General features: G+C 35.9%; 1 long non-coding RNA gene across 1 annotated transcript; it reads right to left on the reverse strand.

The window, feature by feature from the left end:
• Positions 1–4431: 4431 nt before the first annotated feature.
• On the reverse strand, positions 4432–9269 carry LOC135223244 (uncharacterized). The gene is made up of 3 exons (XR_010316439.1): positions 9085–9269; positions 8639–8731; positions 4432–4672 (listed from the first exon to the last, which is right to left on the reverse strand). It is a non-coding gene; the product is annotated as an uncharacterized LOC135223244 (long non-coding RNA).
• Positions 9270–9602: the final 333 nt, after the last annotated feature.

The raw sequence follows: 9602 nt of genomic DNA on the forward strand, positions 1-9602 counted from the left end.
ACAGAGCTTATGAAATCATTAGGATAATTGAAGATTGCTGATGTTATGGAAACAGGCCTCAAGCCAGCACTGACCATTGCTCCTTAAACAATTCCTTTATGGCTTACCAGAAATGTAGTATCATTTTGCATGTATATTTACCAGTGCCTTGATAAATCTCCATGATAAGCAACTCTTGAATTCTTGAGACTTGAGTTGCATTGGTTATAATATTTGCAATACGTGTTACGGATAATTATGCCTTTACCCTCTGTGCTGGCAAAATTTGATTAACTCGAAATATTTCAGTCCAGTAATGAGGATGATAACAGCATCATATTGTTTGGAAATCCAACACAAGAGATTTTCTCTCCAACAGTAGTTTACAAATGGTCTTCAATCAAGTCTTCAGTTAGCAAATCTTGTCTGGACTATGCACTTTAAAAATCATTGCTAATGTGTTTGTGTACAAAAGTCTAATAGTACTTTATAACTGCTGATTCGTGATTTATAAAACTATGCAAGCCTTTATTAGTCCACCAGCATTGCATACATCCGTTGTAAGCTATGTATGGTACAGGATACAAAACAGTACATGGTAACAAAATGACACACAGGTCATTGTGGTTAACAGCAACCGTAGCTACATATGTTTGTTTAGACTGGCCTTGTCACATCCTCACATCCTTTGCTGTCGATTTCCATTGACGGACCTGTGTTTGTTTGTATGATGTTTTTCATTGCGTGGAACCAGTGGCTATTCTGCAACGGGACCAACGGCTTTACGTGACTTCTGAACCACGTCGAGAGTGAACTTCTATCACCAGAAATACACATCTCTCACTCCTCAATGGAATGGCCGAGAATCAAACCCGTAACCACTGAGGTGGGACGCCAGCACCATACTAACCATGCCACTGAGGCGCTCTGACGGACTTGTGTGCACATCCTCACATCCTTTTCTGTCGATTTCCATTGACGGACCTGTGTGCATACCTACATTCATGAGAAGTCCTCTGTTGAGAAACAAATATTCTTTAGGTTTCCTTAACATGCTATTAGCATTTTTCTCATTAAACCTCCGGTTTCCCATTTTCTTTGTTTTTTGCATTTCTGCTTGAATTCCCATCTGATTCCTTGCTCTTAAGAAGTTTACATGCTTCTCTGAATTGGTTGATAGTTTTGTACTTAGCACATAGTAGCTGTAGGTCTCGAAGATATGTGTTATTTTCTGCTTCTGTCTTGTGGTTGAGGTACAGTATTTTGCAGAAATTTAATCTTTTCATTTGAAGTTCATAGTGCAATTTCACCATCAAATATAGCACAGTTTGTGATGCACTCATGCACAGAAGCTGACATTTTTATCCAAGCTGTGGTCTTAGTTTTCATTGCCATTGGCCTAAATATCATTGGTGTTCCAGTGCAAATCATTGTTAAGATTATTCCTGTCACTTTTTAATGTGATCTTGCACCATAATCTGATTTAGGGTGAAAGTATATTTCTGATACATATAACAAAATTACAGACTTGATGCCTTCCATTTAAAACTGACAACACATAAAAGTGAGTGTGCGTTATTCATCATTACAAACCCCCCACCCCACCCTACACACATACAATCATAGTTTGTTTGTTTGTATGGAGTTTTTACGTTGCATGGAACCTGTGGTTATTCAGCAACGGGACCAACGGCTTTACGTGACTTCCGAACACGTCGAGAGAGAACTTCTATCGCCAGAAATACACACCTCTCTAACCCCTCAATGGAATGCCCGCGAATCGAACTTGCGACCACTGAGGTGGCAGGCCAAGACCGAACCAATCACGCCACTGAGGCGCTTACAATCATAGTATTCATTAAAGTTTATATGGAAGGGATTTCTTTTTGCTCACAATTTCATAACAATTACAATACTGAACCACACTTTGTTTTTTAACATTTCCTCATTCTTGGCAGTGTCCCTAAGGGGTATGTCTTTCCATCTTGCTGTGTTCTTTCAGTGCCAAAATGCATACCACTCCAATCGCCCCTTGGAAGAGCACCAGCATGCACTTGCTTTTTTATAAGCAGTGTTGGTGCACAGTGCAATGCCAAAGATTTCCATCCCATAACTATTAGATGATAGATTGATCTTCCTGTCAATGCTGATTGTCAGAAGTTAGAGGGGTTGTGATACTGCCTGTCTAGGACAGACTTATAAGCCCAGCTTATGTCTTCATACCGAACTTAATGAAGATTGCCTTTCTTTCAGCCATTTTTTCACCAAATTCATTATAGCGCTGAATAATCCAGCTGGATTCCAGTGCTTGGCTTCAAGCCTAAATTTCATATGTCAGTCCATTCCATTCAGCCATTTTTGCTGTTTTTACATAAATTTATGTTGGCTGTAATTAACAATTTTTTAATTAGTAGTAGTATTTTAGTGTTTTATGGTTTCTGTATCATATGCATTTCTGCCAGTCATCTGTGACTTCAGTGTGGCTTATTATCTATAACTTTTGTTGCTTGATACTTTAAAATAGTCTTTTCCATAGAGAGAAAAATTTTTCTCAAGTTATCGTGTTTCACAGATATAAATCAACTACATCTCACCTAGTCTGCAGAGACAAAGCATATAATTACAAGTAAGAATCCAAAAATGTGAGCTCTGATATGTGACCCTGCTAACTGCCAAATTTTTCACTACTTCAATGATACACATTTCTAGCATTAACAGAGAGAAGGGGTTACTTTGACTATGCACCATGAAAAGTATGATGGCCTTGTGACAGTTTTGACGAGAGCTTTAGTTGAAAATAAGAGCTGGGTTATTATACAACTGAAACAACTTGATTCAACTCGGCCTTGAAGAACCCTATCCATCCACATATACACGTATTCTACGATACTGTGGATGGAAAGTTTTCTTGAAGGTCGAGTTAGATCAAAGGCTGTCAGTTGTATAAATGATCCAGCTCTTACTTTCAACTTTCAGTTCTTGTCAAAACTGTCACAAGGTCGCCATGCTCTTCGTGGTGCATAGGTAAGGTGACCCCTTCTCTCTGTTAGTGCTAGAAACGTTTATAGTTGAGGTGAAGTAGTGAAAACATTTGGGAGTTACCAGGGTCACGTGTTCACATTTTTGGATTTTTACCAATAATTGTACTTTCTCCCTGCATACACCAACATGAAGGCCTTGGTGAGATGATGTTGTTTTGTATCTGTGGAACATGGTAACATTGAAAGAAATAAAATATAAGAGAAATTGCATTTCAATATATTCAAGTGTCTCCCTACCTGTGACATCATATACAGACAAACCCTTGTTTTTTTCAGCCATATTTGCTATGTGGTTTTGCATGAATTTCTACTGTTCATGATTAATCCTTAATTTATTTGTATTTAGTCTTATTGCTTTTACAATGTAAAAGCTATCTGTGACTTCAGTGTGGATTATGAATGTGTTAACTTGTTTATTTTCATGATACAGAGAGAATAAAATTTTACAAGTTCACACAATTCAACTACAGCTAACCAAGGCCTTTATGCTGGTCTATGCAGGAAGAAAGCAAACAATTACTGATAGAACACCAAAAATGTGAACACTGCTAACAACCAAATGCTTCCACTCCTTCACCTCACCTTACATGTCCTAGCACCAACGGATAGAAGGTGTCACCTTTTCTATGCACCATAAAGAGTATGGTGACCTTGTGACAGTTTTGAAGAGCCAAACGTTGACAATAAGAGCTGGGTCAGTTATACAACTGACAGCCTTTGATTTAGCTCAACCTTCAAGAAAACTTTCCATCCACATTATTGTCGTACTATATGTGGATAGAAAGGGTTCTTCAAGGTCGAGATAAATCAAAGTCTTTCAGTTTTATAACTGACCCAGCTCTTATTTTCAACTTTTCGCTCTCTTCAAAAGCGTCACAAGGTCACCATATTCTACATGGTGCATAGTCAAGGTGACTCCTCCTCTCTGTTAGTGCTAGAAACATATAAGTTGGAAGTGAAGACAAATAAAAAATACTGTATCATATAACTAAACAAGGAAACATGAGTTATCCACACTGAAGTCACTAATGGCTTGCAGATAGTAAAAACAAAATTAAGACTAAAATAGAAATAAATTAAGGATTAATTATGAACAGCATAAATAAAGTACAACCATAGCTATTATTAATGTAAAACCATATAGCAAATATGGCTGAAAAACCAAGGGGTTCATCTGATATGTGATGATGTCACAGGTAGGAAGACACTTGAATATATACAAAACAATTTGTCGTATGAGTCATAATTAATATGAGCAGCTTTATAATGATCATGACTGATGTAGTTTATTACATATTTGTAATTCAAATAAACCATGTACCGCAGTTCTTTTAAAAGGAAATAAAAACTTTAAAGCCCAGTTTTACCACTGTCTTTTATTTAAATCCAAGAAATGTTTATGAATTTTGAGGGTGGTTCTTTATTTGTAGTTACAAAAACACATTTTTACCACTTTGGAGCCAGCATTGCAATGCTGTTCGATACACAGCAATGCCATTATATATCCAGTCAGTCAGTCATGATCATCCTTTGAAGCTTAATCGAAAAGCTGCCTGTTTTTTAAGCAGACAACTTGATTACATACGTAATGAAAACCCTTTAATTACTTGCCTTGTGCTCTCCCAGATGAATTCCCATTATCCTTGTCACTGCTGGAATGGAATAGAAAATACAGTTCAGTCCAACTGGGAACTGAGGTCATTCAGCAGTAAGAAAATTAAGAGTGTAACGAGGAAATCCCAGTTACACTGAAATAATTGTTAGGAGAGGGCAATAACAAGAAGTCAGAAAGATAGTATGAAAGGAGGTACATTAAAAGGAATAAAAAGGTTGCAACTCTGGTCAACAGGATACTGCAAAGAACCTTTTGTAAAGCCTACAGTGCACCCCATGAAGTGCACTGACAACACTAGCCCCCTATGGGGATGGGGGGGGGGTTGTCACTGCTGGAGAATGTCAGACCCTTTTAAATGGAAAAGAAGACTTCTTATGTACAGAGGTAGAAGGTTAGGGGTATCCCACTAGGACAAGCCTTTGATGACGTCACTCTTATGGCTGAGTTGAGGAGTTTGTAAAAATCTCTGCCAGATGTTTTGTCTTATGAAAGGTGGAATGAAGATCCCGTAGAGTTATTTACTGCCAGAGTATCGTTCACGAGGAAGTATGGCCAGAAAAACCCAGTCACAATCTTATGGATATCAAGAAAATCTAGTTTAAACATTTTCGCCTTTACACTTTGTTTTCATTGTGATTTAACTTTTGCAGCTGACAGAATTCTCAACTATAGAACTTTAAAGGTCATTTAACCAGGATATCTGCAGATATCCTTATTTCAAGTGACATTTTATTTGGAAAACTGACTTAGTTTTCAATATATATATAGAATAAAATAATCTGGCATATTTCAGGTAGTAAAGAAGCCTTTTCCCGTAGTATATTCCAGTATTCTGCAATCAAAACTGACTTAAGAGAGTTGTCAATATTGCTCACTAAAGCAAAGCTTTAATACAATTCCTGTGGCTCTGTATTGACTGTTTGGAAAAGACCACTACGTTAATGCTGCTGACCAAACAAGTACGTAGTACTGTTTATGAGAAAACATCATGGAAAGTTTTATTGTTTTTGAGACATTAAAATCTCAAGACTCCTTTGAAAAACCACAAGTTTCCAGTTACTTTGTCATCTTTTTGGTCAGAATTCAAAATGTATTCTTTTTCATATAATTTTTTCCAATAACAATAACCTACTTCTTAAACACTTTTGAATAAACTGACACTTCAGACACCAAACTCTCCCAAACTGATACACCTTTTTGATACAAACACTAAAATCTGCCAAACTTTTAGGGTACTCTCTCCCATACTGACACACTTTATAAGAACAAAATTCCTCCAAACTGACACACTTTCTGAGTAAGCAACCTACAAAGTGACAGTTTTTGGGTATGAAACTCCCAAAAGTTCTCCAGAGGGACACATTTTGGCTACAAAACTCTCAATAACGGACACACTCTTTGGGTACATAACTCTCCCACAATTGACACACTTACATAGGTTGGAAACTCTTCCAAACTGACACACATTTGGTTATTAAACACACTCAAATTTACACATTTTTTTGGTACAAAACACTCCCAAACTGACACATTTTAGGTATAAAACTACCAGACTAACAATTTTTAGGTACAAAACTCTCCCACAATGGACATTCAGGTACAAAAATTATACTATACCGACACTTTTTAGATAGGAAACTCTCAAACAAATTTTTTGAGTGCAAAGCTCTCCTAAACTAACACTTTTTGGTTACATGGTGCTCCCAAAAGAGTATTTTTCCAGGGATGAAATACGCTATCAAACTGACATTTCCTAAGTAAAATAGCTGAAAACCTTTTGTGTATATATTCTTTAAGAAAAATGTTTTTCTTGATTGGAAAATCAAGTCTTCCCATCCAGAAAATTCACAAACAAATGGAATCCCCAATGAAAAAGGCTCCCTTTAATTAACAGTCTTTGCATTGAAACACCATTCAAAACTTACACACTTGGAAATATGTAAAGCTAAAATAATATTTAAATCTCTAGAAAAAAAATACCTAAACTAACTCTCCTCCATTTACATTCTCTCTAAGCAAGAAATCAGAATAAATACTCTCTCCTGAACCAAATACTTCTAGACACAACTAACACAATTCTACAGACTTTCAAGATGAAAAACTCATGAGCTATCAGAATTTCTCATAAAATAAATGATCTGTAGGGTTTCCTAAGTATAAACCGTACGATTAGACTTTCTGTTAAGAATAACACAAAGCTAATAGACACTAAGTAAAAACCAAACAAACTAACAAGCTTTCTGAGGAAAAAAAGGGACTACCTGTGCGCAAAAAAAAAAAAAAAAAAATCAATTAATATATTTTTTAAGCAGAATTTTACCAATTCTGACACCTTGGAAGCAATAGTATTGTCAGTTAACAAAATCATTCAAAATAATTAGACATATTTGGAGGTTTCCACCTAACATCTCATTTTAAAGAACGATGGCTTTACTGAATGTCTAGTCAATTTATCTTCTCTGATCATCATTATCAGTATTTCTATTACGTATTAAATTTCTCTCCCCAATCCATAAACCATACACTTAACTCTGGATCCATTTAGATTGAATAATGAGCATTCCTGCAATCCAATTTTGCCAGTGCTAATCTAGATCAAAGACTTTCCTTATCTTCCAAGAACTAAACCATAAGACTTAAGAGCCAAAATCTATACATGAGCCAAACCAAAAATATATTCATATCTTAAAGACCTTATCTAGAACATTCTATAAAAAGCTTGCTACTAAACTTCAAGAACATGAAATTTATTTAAAACACTCAAATGCATATGGTAATCAAATATTTCACAGTTCCTAAGATATACCACACAAAATATTATAATAACCATGGACCATAAACTAGTGCGAATGATATCTCCAGCTGCTTGAAGTGAAACACATGAAATAAATTGTCTTATTAAGTTTAAGCTATGACAATTCAAGGTCTTACTTGTACACCTTTAAGAAAAATTAATTTCAAATTAACAGTTTACAATTCACAAATTTCAAAAAGCTGTATACTATATGCCCTTTGACTGATGAAACTCCAAACAAGAGGCTGTCATTTACAAAATAATTCATACTTTGCATTAAAAAATACCTTAATTTAAACAATCCAAAATAATATGATGAAATGGATCAAAGTAGATCCACCAAATTTCATAAGCACACAGCCCTGTCAACTTTTTCTCCAAACATCTAACCTGAGCCTACATTCTGACTAAATCTGTCTGAACATCACTATTAGTATTTATATACAGTGGGCCCCCGTATTTGCGTTCTCTGGATTCGCGGACTCACACATTTGCGAATTTCTCTCGGGAACGTTTCCCTGCATTATTCGCGGAAAACCGGGCATTCGCTGTATTTTTCTATGAGAAATATCCACAAATTCCTGGTTTTTTTATCAATTTCATCATAAAATGCACTTTTTGTGATAAAACTATTAAAAATACCAAGTATGAAAATTTTTAGTGGTTTTTCTTGAGTTTTAACTAACAAAATAGGCTGTTTTAAGCGTTTTTATAGGGGTTCCAAACATTCGCGGGTTCTAACTATTCACGGGGGGTCTGGTACGCATCCCCCGCGAATACGGGGGGACCACTGTAGTTCTGATTTTTAAGTAAATTCAATAAGAATGTCCTAACCACCAACGGCAACCTTTCATAAGCATTCTTATGCTCAATGTAAAGGATATTTTAGTGTTGAAATGGCTTATTATTGTCAACCAAAACCAGATAAATCACCAAATCAATTCATCCAAAATTCAGATAATACAGATGAAAGTTAGTCATGTATAATACAGTATACATACCATGTTCCTAATATACTTCTAAAAAAAAACCATAGTAACTGACTTATCATGTTCATTTGCGCAAAACATTTTACAATTTTTAATCAGTGTTCATAGAAAATAAGGACATTACATACTGCTCCAGATTAAACTTATGCAGTCAATTAAAGGCAGTCTTTAATGACTACAACAAAAAAGTAAAATGGTTCTCTTTATAAATAAGCATTACCTTTAAATGCTCTGGATCCTAAGGACACAGGTCTTGGCCACTCAAGTGTAAGATGTACAGGGCTCCTTACATTTCAGTTCCTTTGTAGTCAGCCTAAAAGGAAAACATTACATCAGATCCTGATAATGTCAGCTCATGGCACTGCTATCTATATACTAGTACATATAGAAATCCATTTAAACAATTAAATTTATCTTAAAAGCTGTTGAACAAATACATGAAGATGCAATAAAAGAAAACTTAATACACTTTCAAATGACACTAACACTGACCCGTTACCTCGCCCTCAAATCATCTTTTTTTTTATGGAAGTCACTTATAGTTTATAGAAATCACTTACATTTTAAGTGTGTAGCTAACTATTGCAGTTTTTTTTAGTAGGATGAAACAGCCGAGAGATGTCACAGATCCCTAAAGCCATCCTTCTCTAGGAGGCTATGACTTACCTGGTATGTTCATATTTCACTACATCAAATTCATTAGTCCAACCTGCAAAGGCTAGCTGAACTACATAATGATAAATTAAACAATGAGTAAAGTAAACAATTACGAACTGGATATTGGTACGGCAGCCGTACCCAGATCGCGGTAGATACTATTGGTACGGCAGTGAATTATGCATGCGCGAACCCTTGTTTACCGCCTCAGGCATATCAGTGACAGCAAGAAAATGGCGACGGAACAGCATGAACCGGGGAATAATACGTTAGTTTTTGCCGAAAAACAGGTGTTTTCAGGCTTTAACGAACTGAGAAAAGCCATAGACATCTATGAAGACTCAAACTTTCAAAAATTGTATATATGTAGGTTACGAACGATCAAATCGGCCCTGAAAAGAACTCCGAAGAGGAGATTCAAAGAGGATTATATATAAATATATACACTACCATCGTACCTTTGGTGACTTTCTCGGCCTTTATTCTGCCTGACATCGGCAATTGCAAAGGGCCGCCTTTATCCACTT

The sequence above is a fragment of the Macrobrachium nipponense genome, chromosome 8 (genome assembly GCF_015104395.2).
Source record: "Macrobrachium nipponense isolate FS-2020 chromosome 8, ASM1510439v2, whole genome shotgun sequence".
Classification (NCBI taxonomy): domain Eukaryota; kingdom Metazoa; phylum Arthropoda; class Malacostraca; order Decapoda; family Palaemonidae; genus Macrobrachium; species Macrobrachium nipponense.